At 41.7% G+C, this 14,271-nt stretch overlaps 1 long non-coding RNA gene across 1 annotated transcript in view; it reads left to right on the top strand.

Annotated features, from left to right (window-relative positions):
• Positions 1-9,474, top strand: part of LOC310766875 — a 44,365-nt gene extending 34,891 nt beyond the window's left edge. The window contains exons 2-3 of the long non-coding RNA XR_014550489.1: positions 5,268-5,556; positions 9,357-9,474. This is a non-coding gene — a long non-coding RNA (uncharacterized lncRNA). The remainder of the gene's footprint in view (positions 1-5,267; positions 5,557-9,356) is intronic.
• Positions 9,475-14,271: the final 4,797 nt, after the last annotated feature.

Below are 14,271 nucleotides of genomic sequence, written 5' to 3'. Positions count from 1 at the left end.
TGATGAAGCTGCATGCTTTGTTCTATTGTTTCTAGTAGAAAAAGGGTTCTGGCTACCTTTTGTTTACTACCTACGAATTTTTGATTTAATCTATGGAAAGTGAGTCACAAGACTAACTGGTATTGAAACCATTGTATGTAGACTATTCTCCATCTCCATTATTGCTCCTGATAATAAGCACACTTGAACAAAAATTACTGCTGGGAAGCCATGAGTCTGTTCTGTGATCCTTTCCTGATACCATCTGTTCCTGAGCTTCATGTACTTAATTACATCACAACCTGTAATTAAATCAAACTCTCATGCGATCTGCATAGATGGCCAGTGCAGATCTTCCTTTTCTCATCTGGTGCTTGAGCAGGATGGCATAAGTGTCTTGTGCAGCTGTGGTTGAAAGGGAGCTGTGTCTGAACCAGGCAGGCTGTCATTCTGTATTTATCCATCTTTGCCCAAAGAGGTAGGTTTCGGGATATGAAAAAAATTCCAAGTAGATTAAAAGCAAGAAACCATCGACTGAAACTGGGAGAGGAAACCCCCAAGAGGCTGTTAAATAAACCAAGTGCATATTTCAGAGCAGAATTATTTGGGTCGAGATTTACACAGCTCAAGGATATCTCCCAAAAAGGAGAAACTGCTACTGCAGAGAGCCTCCCAATGGCTAGATTAGAGGCCTGGAGGGAATATGGACAGTGGCAAATGGAGAAATCCCAGTTGCTGTCTGGATAATGACAAATCCCTAGCTGGCAGATGTTGGAGCTTGCTGAACAGTAATGAAGGGAAGGGTGATTATTACATCCCTCCTTTGTACTGTTCTTTTGGACAATTATCAAGAATAGATGTTCTTGGAATAAAGCAAGTTAATGCTATGTTCAGTGTAAAACCCCAAGGTCAAATCTTAATCTCAGCTATGTTGCTGTGTGTCTAGAACAACAGTCAGACACAGATAAAGTTATTCCTGGCTTATGCTTTTGGAAAGATGCTCTTCCTCATCTGAAAACTGTCATGGGCATTTTCCAATGTAGGTAGGTAGGTAGGTAGGTAGGCAGGTAGGAAAGAAAGAAAGAAAGAAAGAAAGAAAGAAAGAAAGAAAGAAAGAAAGATTTTAGATAAATTGCTGCCTTCTTTAGAAAAAGGTTCAATTAATCTATGAGGGAAATACCGTTAGTGTAGTAAACTAGCTTGCATCTTCAGCAGCTGTAGGAAGGCGAAGACCTTAGCTCAATGGTAGAACATCTGCTTTGCATACAGAAGGTCCTAGGTTCAATCCCTAGCATCTCCAGGTAGAGCTTGGATAGACCCTGTCTGAAATCCTAGAGAGTTCCTGCTGCTCAGGATACATGGACCAACCGTCTGGCTCTGTGAAGAAGCGGCTTCCTATTTTAGGAAGATGATGCATTTGTCTTCTACAAACAGGATTCAGAGAAATTGAACAGCTCTGCTATTTCTTACTAGACTTCAGTTCTGCTATCCTACTGCATCCTGTTTATTAGACTACCAGTCCCGGCTGCTGGGCTAGAAGGGTTTCAGTCCTGATGTAGCCACCATTCAAAGACAACAGATGTATGGCTTGGGGCAAGGTGGGAAATCCCTGATTTTGCAACTTGAACTTGTAATGCAGTTTGGATCAGTATTTTGTGACACCTTCCCCACATTCCTCAGGAAGAGCTCAGAGCAGCTCACAGATGGTTTCCAAGAGGTCCTGCTTCTATCCAGACAACTTTCAAAGCCTGACCTGCTTTGCTTCAGCAGTAGAGCAGTACCCTGTGACTTCAAGTCATGCTTCTCAGGATCAGCAGTGAAGCAGTTAACCATTTTTTTATATCAAAGTTGTAGTATTTAGTTGTTTTTAGGTTAAATCCTCTTTTCTCTCCCTTGGGATTAAATAGATTTCAGATCTGCCCAGTATGGTATGACAGGCTGTCTGCAGACAAAGGCTGGCCTTGCTTCTTGAGGGTTAACACTTTAGGGCGAGTTTTTAAACAGAGTGTTTTAAACAAAGATATCGAAGTATAAGATTTAAAATTGTCCTAAATCTTCTGGGATCATAGTATTGTAGAGTGGGAAGGGACCCTGAGGGTCATCTAATCCAGGTTTCCTCAACCTCGGCCCTCCAGATGTTTTTTGGCCTACAACTCCCATGATCCCTAGCTAGCAGGACCGGTGGTCAGGGATGATGGGAATTGTAGTCTCAAAACATCTGGAGGACCGAGGTTTAGGAAGCCTGACTAATCCAACCCCCTGCAATACAGGAATATGCAGCTGGCCAATACGGGGATCAAACCTACAACCTGGACATTATCAGCACCGCATTCTAACCAACTGAATTATTCTACTCCCTTGTTTTTAAGACACATCATGTTACCATACAGGCGCAGTTTTAGGGCGATCACACTGGTATTTCGATATAATTTAGGAGTTACCTAGCTGAGAAGGGAAGGTGAAGTGCAACCTTCTTAAAAATGCACTAGGCCAAGTAACCTCATCTTAGGTGCCCTCATCTTATGAAGGCTGATGCTCACATACGGAAGTGACGTCTTGAAGAATCAACAAAGTCCTGCAGTTTAAATCTGATGCGATCATACTTGATCCACAACATGTTTGTGGTATTTAAATATAAGGCCAGAGTCTATATTGCACATATGCTGAAAATTAATCTTAATGCTGAAGTGAAATGCTTTTATGGGTTGATGGCTGTCCTCGCCACCATATGCTAAAAGCCATATGTTCTAAAAGACAAGCACTATAGCACCCAAAAGTGATCCATCTATAAAGATGTTTTAATTCATTGCTGCCCTTTGATCACCAGTTCTGTAAAGGTGAAACCTGGAACAAGGTGGTTTTTGAAAATAATTTCACGAAGCCATGACAGTACAGTTTTCATAACTGCTAGCTGATCTGATCACTTTCAGAGTAAGGTGTTCATTCTCACAAATCAGACCCAAGTCCCCAATAATAACTAACTGTCCCATGCATCATGGTGGCTTTTCCATGTTATTTAAAAAAATAAAAATATGTTCGCATAGGATGCATTTAGAGAACTTCAGTTTAACTCCCAAATTATAACAAATGAACAAATTATAACTACTCTCACTGTCTCCACCTCTTGCCAGTTGCATGAGTAAATTATGCATTGATACAATGAGATGTCCCAAGCAAGAAACAGCCATTGGGAGAGCACAATGGGCCCTTGAGAAGAGCTCTTTTAGCACTTTTTCCAAGTCAGTCACAACCCAGCTGTTACCATCTGCCAACGAGAGAGTTTGGCAGGAGCATTTTTCAAATGTCTGCCAAAAACCAATCTGTTGGAAAGAGGGAGGGAGGGAGGGAGGGAGAGAAAGAATAGTCCTCAAGCTACATTTCTTTAAGATATGAGAAAGTTTGTATAACTGAGAACAATTGACAATATTGGCCATCAGGACAGAACTTTAGGGCAGAAGTATTTGGCCCCACTCAATATAATGTGGATGAGTCCCTCAAATGTTGTATACCACATATTTAAGTGAGTTAAATAATACACATTACTATCTGCTGGGAAGAACAATTGGAACGCACCCAACCAAGTTTTTCTGAGAGCAGACCCATTTAAATCAATGCACCTAATTTAGTCATGCCCATTAATTTTATTGAGTCTGCTCTAGGTAGGGCTAACACTGGATAAAATTTATTAATTTCAGAGTCAAAAATGAGCTAAGTGCACTATTGAGGTTAGGTGCATTTTAATCACACAGCTCTTAGGCTGTTTGAAAATTATGAAATAAGGAAGTAACAATATTTAGAGGCGATTATATTTCTCCACCTGTGTGCACACCAGCAAGGAAAAATAAGAAAACTGTAGGAAATGTTTTTAATTTGTCATAAATGTTACAGAACTCAAAATGTTCTTGATTTACTTCTATCTCTCCTCAATGCATGTGGACAGGTTCACCTCAGAGAAAGTCCAGTCCATTTTAATGTGCAAGCAGGCGTAAATGTGCAGTTCTACTGGTACAGTTCAAAAAATCAAGTACTGTAATACAGAAGTTGCATTCCATTAGCTGATATAAAAAGTGACTGAACACTGTCTGAAAAGAGTATTACAGTGGTACCTCAGGTTAAGAACTTAATTCGTTCTGGAGGTCTGTTCTTAACCTGAAACTGTTCTTAACCTGAAGCATCACTTTAGCTAATGGGGCCTCCTGCTGCTGCCGCGCTGCCGGAGCACGATTTCTGTTCTCATCCTGAAGCAAAGTTCTTAACCCCAGGTAATATTTCTGGGTTAGCGGAGTCTGTAACCTGAAGCGTATGTAGCCTGAAGCGTATTTAACCTGAGGTACCACTGTATAGGCTTCCGTAGAACCCCAACTCTGAAGTTACCCATTTCTCCTCCCTCTGCCTGATATACATATTTTGGTACACATTCTTGGGTTACAGAGCAGCATACAAATGCTGGAATACCCATGCTAGAACCACAGGTTGTCCCCTATGTACGGTTGGGTTACAGGGTCCCTGCATCGCTAATGGGCTGAAAGGACCAAGGAAGTCCATGACACTCCTCCAAATGTACCTTTGTTATGTGCTGCAAAAAGCACTGATACAAGAGCATTGACGCTTCCTGCTGCAATGCCACTTATAATACTGATTGCTATGAAAAGGCAACTTTTAGGGTTTCATTATTACTAATCAGCAGTCAAAAACGTTTCCGTTCCAAGTGGTTAGTGCTGTTCTATTTGCAGAAGAGAAACTGGGTATTTAAAGTGTCTGATCTTGAAAGAAATTGCTTCCTTTCCCCACCCTTTCCTTATGCTGCCTTGGCTGCAGCTTGAGACCCCATTTAACAACAGCTTTGACTTATTTATAGCATTTCTTTGCATATTTAAATGGGGCTTTCCATATGGTGTGAGTACAGGCACCAAACAGTGTAGCATTTAACTGACAATGAGATTGATCTTCACAATGGCTCCCAAATAAAGGGAGAGACTACTTAATGATCTCAGATGCTCCGAGATACTGAACATTGCATTTGAATTGTGGAGTCTCTGTCATTTCCTAGTCTGGTGTTTGATTGTTTGAAACCTCAGAATATTTGCTATGTACTTCTTGAAATTCAGTTTATGTGAATGGAACGTTGGTGATAAACCTGGATAATCAGTGATTTTCTTCTAGACACACTATCCTATATGCCTAACTGAGCACGATCTACAGGCTGCATTTGCATCCTAATTCAATGAACCCTGGCAAAAAAAATAGCTGCTTTCTTGTACAACTTGTATGTTTCTTTTTCTGCACAGAATGGACTCCCTGCAAGCAGTGGAAGTCCCGTCTTGCAAACGTCCAACTTGGTCAACGGAGCTTGTGGAGATAAGGAACTTGGCCTACCAGGCTGAAAAAGGTCCCTCCATCCCCAATCTAGGTGCCAGATTGGCTCTGCCAGTGTGTTTGCACTGTGCCAACCTCCTCACTGCTTCCCTCTCCTGGTATGGAACAGCAGTCCACCTGTTGGGACAGGAGCCATAGCTCAGGAACAGAGCATCAGCTTTGCATGTAGAAGGTTCCAAAGTCAATCCTTGGCATCTCCAGGTAAGACAGAGAAAGACTCCAGGTCTGAAACCCTGGAGAGCCACTATATGTCAGTATCAGAAATACTGAGCTAGATAGTAAAAGTCAGCCTCCTATATTACCATACCATACTCTGCCCCATCTGGCAAGCCATTTCCGGTTGTGCATGTTCTAAGGTTCAACCTTTAGTTAATGTATGGCAAAAATAAGGTCCGGTGCACCTCATCAGGGTGTCAAATGAACTCTGCACACCCTGGAACACGCACCAGAATTTTCCTGCAATGTGCAAGAGTTACACTATAGCTATGCAGGAGTTCAGTGCAGAAGGGTTTCCTGAAGATGTAATAATAATAATAATAATAATAATAATAATAATAATAATAATAATTTTTTATTTATACCCCGCCCTCCCCAGCCAAGGCCGGGCTCAGAGCGGCTTACAAGCAATAATAAAAACAAGATGAATGATTACAACTTAAAAACAAAAATAAAAAACAACATTAAAATAATGGAACATTAAAATATTAAAATGTAGCCTCATCGCAGGAGGAGAAGGAAAAGAAAAAAGAAAGAGAGGGAGGGAGGGAGGGAATCAAATTGGCTCCAAGCCAAAGGCCAGGCGGAACAACTCTGTCTTACAGGCCCTGCGGAAAGAAATCAGATCCTGCAGGGCCCTGGTCTCATGAGGCAAAGCGTTCCACCAGGCCGGAGCCAGAGTTGAAAAGGCCCTGGCTCTGGTTGAAGCCAATCTAACTTCCTTAGGGCCTGGGACCACTAGGGTGTTGTTATTTATGGACCTTGAGGCTCTCCGTGGGGCATACCAGGAGAGGCGGTCTCGTAGGTACGAGGGTCCTAGGCCGTGAAGGGCTTTAAAGGTCAAAAGCAGCACCTTAAATCTGACCCTGTACTCCACCGGGAGCCAGTGCAGCTTGAAAAGCACTGGGTGAATATGCTCCCATGGCAGAGACCCCGTGAGGAGCCTCGCTGCAGCATTCTGTACCCGCTGGAGTTTCTGGAGGTAGAGGTTGCTAGCCAGCAATATAATGTATTTCATCTAGTAGGCTAACAAAGTTCATAATAATTTTATCCTCCTTAGAATCATAGAATCATAGAGTTGGAAGAGACCACAAGGGCCATCGAGTCCAACCCCCTGCCAAGCAGGAAACACCATCAGAGCACTCCTGACATATGGTTGTCAAGCCTCTGCTTAAAGACCTCCAAAGAAGGAGACTCCACCACACTCCTTGGCAGCAAATTCCACTGTCGAACAGCTCTTACTGTCAGGAAGTTCTTCCTAATATTTAGGTGGAATCTTCTTTCTTGTAGTTTGGATCCATTGCTCCGTGTCCGCTTCTCTGGAGCAGCAGAAAACAACCTTTCTCCCTCCTCCATGTGACATCCTTTTATATATTTGAACATGGCTATCATATCACCCCTTAACCTCCTCTTCTCCAGGCTAAACATGCCCAGCTCCCTTAGCCGTTCCTCATAAGGCATCGTTTCCAGGCCTTTGACCATTTTGGTTGCCCTCCTCTGGACACGTTCCAGTTTGTCAGTGTCCTTCTTGAACTGTGGTGCCCAGAACTGGACACAGTACTCCAGGTGAGGTCTGACCAGAGCAGAATACAGTGGCACTATTACTTCCCTTGATCTAGATGCTATACTCCTATTGATGCAGCCCAGAATTGCATCGGCTTTTTTAGCTGCCGCGTCACACTGTTGGCTCATGTCAAGTTTGTGGTCAACCAAGACTCCTAGATCCTTTTCACATGTACTGCTCTCAAGCCAGGTGTCACCCATCTTGTATTTATGCCTCTCATTTTTTTTAGCCTCTAGTCACTGTGACCACCAGTGTTCCTTCAAACATTGCATCCTAATCCTTGCTGAGATCTTTTCTTTGCCAGCTTGGAGATACATTAGATTAGAAAAAATATTGATAAATGTAAGAGCAATCATAGCCTATGCATTTGGGAGAGGCTCTAATGTAAGGCTAGGCTCATTATTCAGGCTGATCCTTAGTAACATTTAATGGCTTGTGTTTCATGGGCTCTGATAGTGCACAACAATGCTTGCTGTATAAAAAAGTCCTCAAATTTCTCCTTGTAAGTTTAGAGCCTTACTACCACACAATTATGTATGCAAACTGGATCCTTTAAAGTATTTTGTTTGCCATGCACACCAAAAATAGAATATTCTTCCAAAAAAATGTACAGCTTGCCAAGATTTTTTTTTTGTTTCACAGGCTTATTCACTGGCAGGTGGCTAATTAGTACTAATTATTTCTCTATAGCATTTTCTGTTTTAATGTTTTGTAAGCTGCTTAGGCATGATGAGATGAGAAAGGATATACATTTTGAAATAAGCATATTAAGACATGCAAAGTGCTTTTCGGTCTTTTTAGTGCTGTTGCCTTCACGGCAAACTCATGTGGCAGATCACTTATATTATTCCCATACTGCAAATAGGGAGGGGAAGATTGAGAGTGCATGACTTGCTGAAGATCACACAGTGGCCTTTTGAGCAGTAAGCCGTGCTCAGAAATAAACCGTGACGTACTGTTAATGAGCAGTGTGTATGCTGCTCAATTGCTCCTGCTCTGCTAGGACCAGCCCTACCATTAGGCAAAGTGAGGTGACTGCACTACCGACCCAAAATGTCTCCTGAAGAAACATAAGAAGAGCCTGCTGGACCAGGTCGATGGCCCATTTAGTCCAGCACTCTGCTCTCACAGTAGACAACAAGAAACCTATAGGAAGCCTACAGTCAGGATCTGAGCACAATAGCACTCTCCCCTCCTATGTTTCCCATCAGCTGGTATTCAGAAGCATACAGCCTCTGACAGCATATAGCCACCAAACACAGCAGCCACTGATCACCTGATCCATAAATTTGTCTAAACCTCTGTTAAAGCCATCCAACATGGTGGCCATCACTGCCTCTAGTGGCAGCAGGTCTACTGTATGAAGACGTGCTGTCTTTTGTCTGTCCTGTCTGCCACAATGCCAGATTTATCATCACGTGCAGAGCAGTCTTGGTGGCTTGTTCCTCCCAGACAACCACAAACAGTTAAAGCCAAGAACAAACCTTGCTGGCTTGCTCTTGTGGTTTGTTGAAGAGAGGAAGAAAGCATGAGCACCAGCTGACAGGTAACACTCGCCGTTCGTTTCTCCTGAAGGCAGGGCAGGGCAGTGGATCAATGTGCACCAATTGTGGGAAGTGACTGTTTATTTCTGACTGTGATTTATCTTTATGCGCAAGCCAGGCTGAGGAGAGCAATGGCCACACATTATGCAACAAACACATCTGCTGTCTTCACAACAGTGGAGAAGTGCTTCTTGCAGCAAACACATAAAGTATGACAAAGGGCATATGCATATGTATTATTAAGCACTTGTGTGTATGGAACTAAAGGTAAAGGTAAAGGTACCCCTGACTGTTAGGTCCAGTCGCGGACGACTCTGGGGTTGCGGCGCTCATCTCGCTCTATAGGCCGAGGGAGCCGGCGTTTGTCCGCAGACAGCTTCCAGGTCATGTGGCCAGCATGATGAAGTTGCTTCTAGTGAACCAAAGCGGCGCACGAAAACGCCATTTACCTTCCCGCCGGAGTGGTACCTATTTATCTACTTGCACTAGCATGCTTTCGAACTGCTAGGTTGGCAGGATCTGGGACCGAACAACAGGAGCCCACCCTGTTGCAGGGATTCGAACTGCCGACCTTCTGATTGACAAGCCCTAGGCTCTGTGGTCTAAACCCGCATCCCTGTGTATGGAACTAGGGACATGTTTATTTCTTTCATTCAGAGCCTGTGTTTCTTCAACAGAACTGAAGGGGGAATACATGGAGTGGCCAATTTGCCACCCTCAAGGCACTGAACAGACCCAGAACCTTCACAAGGGTGTGGTGTCACATGGCTAGAACCACACAGTTGCCATCCAAACATATTGCTGTGGAGCTGCCCTAAGGTTAGAGTCTACATAGTATTTGAACCCAGTGTGTTTCCACTGAGCCTGCTGAACATCACGGGCAATGCTTTATTCTGCTGGATGACATTGGTCCTGGTTAGAAGTGTGTGACTACTACCCCTTTTAGGACATGGTCAAATAACATGCTGGGGTAACATGGAATTTCCGCCTAGTCACTAAAGAAGAATGTATCCTAAGTAGAGTGAGGTTTTGACAGACGTGCTGAAGTCACAAACCTTAATATCATGCCTGCCCATGAGGCAAACTGATGCAGCTGCCTCGGGTGGCAGAATCCCATGGGCAGCTCTCCTGCAGGCGCACTGTTTGCCCCTTCTTCTTCTTCTTCTTCTTCTTCTTCTTCTTCTTCTTCTGCTGCTGCTGCTGCTGCTGCTGCTGCTGCTGCTGCTGCTGGAAAAGCAGTGGTGGTGGCAGCTTCTGGTGATACCTTGTGAAAATGCAACAAGATCTCACAAGATCTTGCCGGAAAGATCACTTCACTTCAAAAAGTGAAGATCCAGACACAAAAGTTGTTGAGCTTTTCTTTCTCCCCCCCTCCCAAGTGATAGGCAAAACTAGTTTTTATTTATTTGAAGGAAAAGGTTGGCTAGGTGTTAATATTGGGTGTATTTATTTATTTACTTTTTAAAAAAACAAATTAAAATTGTGTTTTCATAATAGAGCTTTGCAAATCCATATAGACATTCTCAGTTTTAAAAGACTACCACTATCTTCTTCGCTTGGGATTCCAGCAGAAAGCCTTGACACTATTCTCCCTCCCCTTTAAAAGTCTTATTTTAATTCTTTCATTTCTGTGTTTCCAAAAAAGGAAATACATTCAATACGACTAATGAAAGTGAAAATCAGACAGCTTTGGGGTTGGCCTGAGACTAAGTAATGATTAGAATTGCTGTTGGCATCCGTCTGTCTCAGGAGAGTGAGCCTTCAGGGGTGAAGTCAAGCCATTGGGGAGTTACAGCACCTGCTGTGGCTGTAGAGACTGAAAATGCTGGGACAGATGAAGGAGTATGGTTGTGCTGATGCAAATGTACCATGGCATTTCTTCTTTCTGAGCTTCTCCAGGTGGTCATTCCTCTGCTGATCATTGCTGAGGATACACAACCTGGCTGAGTAAACCCAGTAAATTTCAGTGGATTAACTAAGCATGACTAAGGCTGGACCTAACCTTTAAAATTCATTAGTAATGGCATCAAAACAATAAAACCCACAGTTAGACTGTTTTTAAGCAATCCAATATTTAGTGGCCCTGTTCCTTAGATACATTTAAATACTTTTTTTCTATGAAAGAAGGTCATTATGTCATTGTGAACTTTGAAGCCGAGTGTGTATATGTAAGCTGAGCTGTGAAAATATGTAGACATACAGACCAGTAACATGCAATCCACTGAACTGGGTCGTTTTGGGGACAGGAACAGAGAGGGCAAGGTAATCCGGCTGCATCCCCCTCATCTGTCTTGTCAAGCACTTAAGACAAAAGGCATTTTGTTACATGAAGGGATGGAGCCTTCAATTTAATCTGTAGGAAAGAACAGGTTGCAATGCCTTTCCCCACCTGTTGGGTTTTAAACAGCCACCCCATCTTGATGCCTTCCAGATGCAATTGTGCTACAGCTTCCATCATCCCTGACTATTGACCATGCTGGCTGAAGCTAAAGGGAGCTAGTCCACAATATCTAGAGGGCACCATAAAGCTGTTTTAAATAGTTGGGTGCAAATCCCTTTAGAACTATACCTAGTCTGTGATTAGATAGCACAGCAGGTGACTAGGAGCGTTGGTAAGTTTGCTCCAGCATTTTTTTTACTGCTTGACAGATCAGATGTTTGTGAGCAGGCTGTCTGGTTTTAATGGATTACTATCATTCTCTGATAATGATAAAAAAACCCACTCTTACCCTGTCTGTAAGCAGGTTTGTTTCTTTCCATTGTTTGATAAGAACCAGCTCTTTAGGCTCAGCAAATGAGAGACCCAGGAGTGGGGTTGATGGCAGCATTACTGCTTTCTCCCCTTTTTAATGCTTTCTTTCTTTCTTGTCTTTCTCAGCAGAAAGCTACATCTGAACATTAATGGCCACAATCAGTTTGGGTTCATTTCACTTGGCAGGTGGGCCATTAATTGAAATATGAAATAGGAATTCTGAAGATCTATTTTTAATCTGCCCCTCAGGCAGACTTTGATGTGTTTCCAAGTATTCTGGCTAGACTGCTATAATGGACTCGCATCCCAGCCATTTTCCTCTGTTCAAAGGCACACACAAACAAACACAAAAACCACACACACAAACAGACACAAAAACAAAACAGGCACACAACTTGTCAGCAATTCAGCATTCTCTACACAAGGTAATTCTGTGGTTTATTTTTAATTTGCCTTAAATGACAGCAAAAAATGTATAACTATAGATAGGATTAGTTTATTAGCCTATGCAACATCTCTGAAAAAAGGGTGTTGTCAAAAGAAGGAAACATTTGGAGGGATAAAGGAAAGGAACAAATGAAATCCTTCAGACAAAGTGGGATGCCAGTGATGGCTCCATAGAAAAATATTGAGGGAACTGAAGGCAAATGGGAAAAGAAAGGTAGAGCTCATCCTCTCAAAATCTCTTATTTTATTTTATTTTTTATAATACTTTTTATTGATTTTTTAACATAAACATACAGTTTTACTCCAAATTTTCACAAATTCCATACTTTTGGACTTCCTTCAACTTCTCTGACAATCATCCATATTTAACTCTTGCTTACGCATTTCTTCTGTTCTCTATTGCCATTTGTCCCCCCTCCAATCATCCATTTTTCATTTAACAATATACCTCAGTTTTTACAGTGCTTCTTTAAACCCCACTAGCGTTGTTTGTACTTCACATGTATTTTTCAGATATTCCACAAATTTCCCCCAGTCCTCGATGAACTTTTGGTCTCGAAGATATCTAACTTTCCCTGTTAACTTGTCCAGTTCTGCATAGTCTGTTAGTTTCATCCTCCATTCCTCCAACAAAGGAGTTGGTTAAAGTGGCTTACAAACAGAAATAATCTAACCATTAAAGCATTAAATACAGCAGCAAAACACAAATAGTGGCACCTACGTTCAATTCTTCATGGAATTGCTGGCAATATGCAAATAAAGAGAAAGATGATCTAATCTCTTGGGGACGTGATATGAGGTGCCACCACTGAGAGGACCCTCTTGCCCATTGTCATCAAACCTTGCCTCAGAAGGTGCATACAAGAGGGGTGCAGCAGATATTTTTATATATATATATATATATATATATATATATATATATATATATATATAGTTATTAAGTTTTATAAGGAACAGTAAAGAATAATACAAACAATAATTTAAAATGAATGACATTAGTAAATAAGCACAGACAGTACATTCTGTATAGTTAGCATAAAAAGGAGTCACATCAAACCTGTAAAGAATTAAATGACACTGCTAACACAAATACCCTTTATTCATTTTGTGGGGAAAGTGAGCTGTTCAGTCAACAGACAGAAGCTTATGGAACTCCATGAGTTTCTCCTTATTCTATTAACCACAACATTATAAAGGCTGTGGGAGGCAATCATTACCATATTCATAAGCAATAAAGTTGTCCTAGACTGACAGAAATTTTTCTTTACTCTTTCTACTTCCAGAAGATCTCAATTTATACGTTAATTTTTTGTAGTAGGGCTGCTTCCCATACCTTTATATACCAGTAAAAAATAGCTGTCCCAACAGCTGATGTTTAATGAAAAGATGGGCTCTTATAACTTCAGGTAACTCGGTCCCAAGCTGCTTAGGGTATTCCATTCAATGATGGGGCATCTCTGAAACTTAACTTTGATGCTAGAAGCTCTCAGACAAATCTTGACAGCTGAAGGGCTTGGCCTCAAGGCAGGCCAGTTTTCAAATGGAAATACTAAATTTAGCAATCCATAAGCACTTGCCATTAAAGAAGACAAAGAGCCAACAGTGATTGGTTCATTTAGATTGCCAGTCTTGTCTGGCAGAATTTATTTTGCACATATCAGCCATAATGCACTTTGTCATTGATTTGAGAAATGAATTGCCCTGCATGAAGCTATCCAGTTTTTCTGAAGTTCTTTTTCTTTTTTTAAGGCTGCAAGAAAGCTATACAGTATAAGATATATTTGCCAGTGGCAATTTCATTTTGGTACAATGAAGCAGGTGCCTCTTAACAACTTGCACATCTTTGCCAAGGCCCATTGAGTTCACCAATCACTTGTATGGATGAACTTTAAGAAAAATGGCAAAGAGTTTCCCCTTTATTTCTCTAGCTCTAATCTTGCAGCAGTAGCATTATGGCATCAGCTGTCCAGACATAATAGATTTGGTGGGAACCTTGCTAGAGAAAGCAAAGGCCATTGACCTTTGAAAATATTTGTTGATTTTGGAAATAGCAAGATGCTCATGCTGGTCACTTTTAAAGGAGTATCTGAGCACTTATGTGTTAAAGACCAACCTTTAAAGCAGATGTGGGAGAACCTTTGACCTTCCAGTTGTTGCAGAACTACAACTCCATCAGCCCTGGCAAGCATGGCCCATGGCCAGAGATGATGAGATTTATAGTTCAGCAACATTCAAAATGCCAAAGGATTTCCACACCTGCTTTAAAGAGTTTTAAAAAATAATAGAACTCCATGGTTTTGGTGATGATGGAAAATTGCATCCAGATACAACAACGTCATCATGGATATTATTAATAAATAATCAATTACCAATCATGCAGCCACATTTAGTCA

The sequence above is a fragment of the Podarcis filfolensis genome (genome assembly GCF_964270895.1).
Source record: "Podarcis filfolensis genome assembly, chromosome: 7".
Taxonomy (NCBI): Eukaryota; Metazoa; Chordata; class Lepidosauria; order Squamata; family Lacertidae; genus Podarcis; species Podarcis filfolensis.
This window is presented reverse-complemented; position numbering and strand designations above follow the sequence as displayed.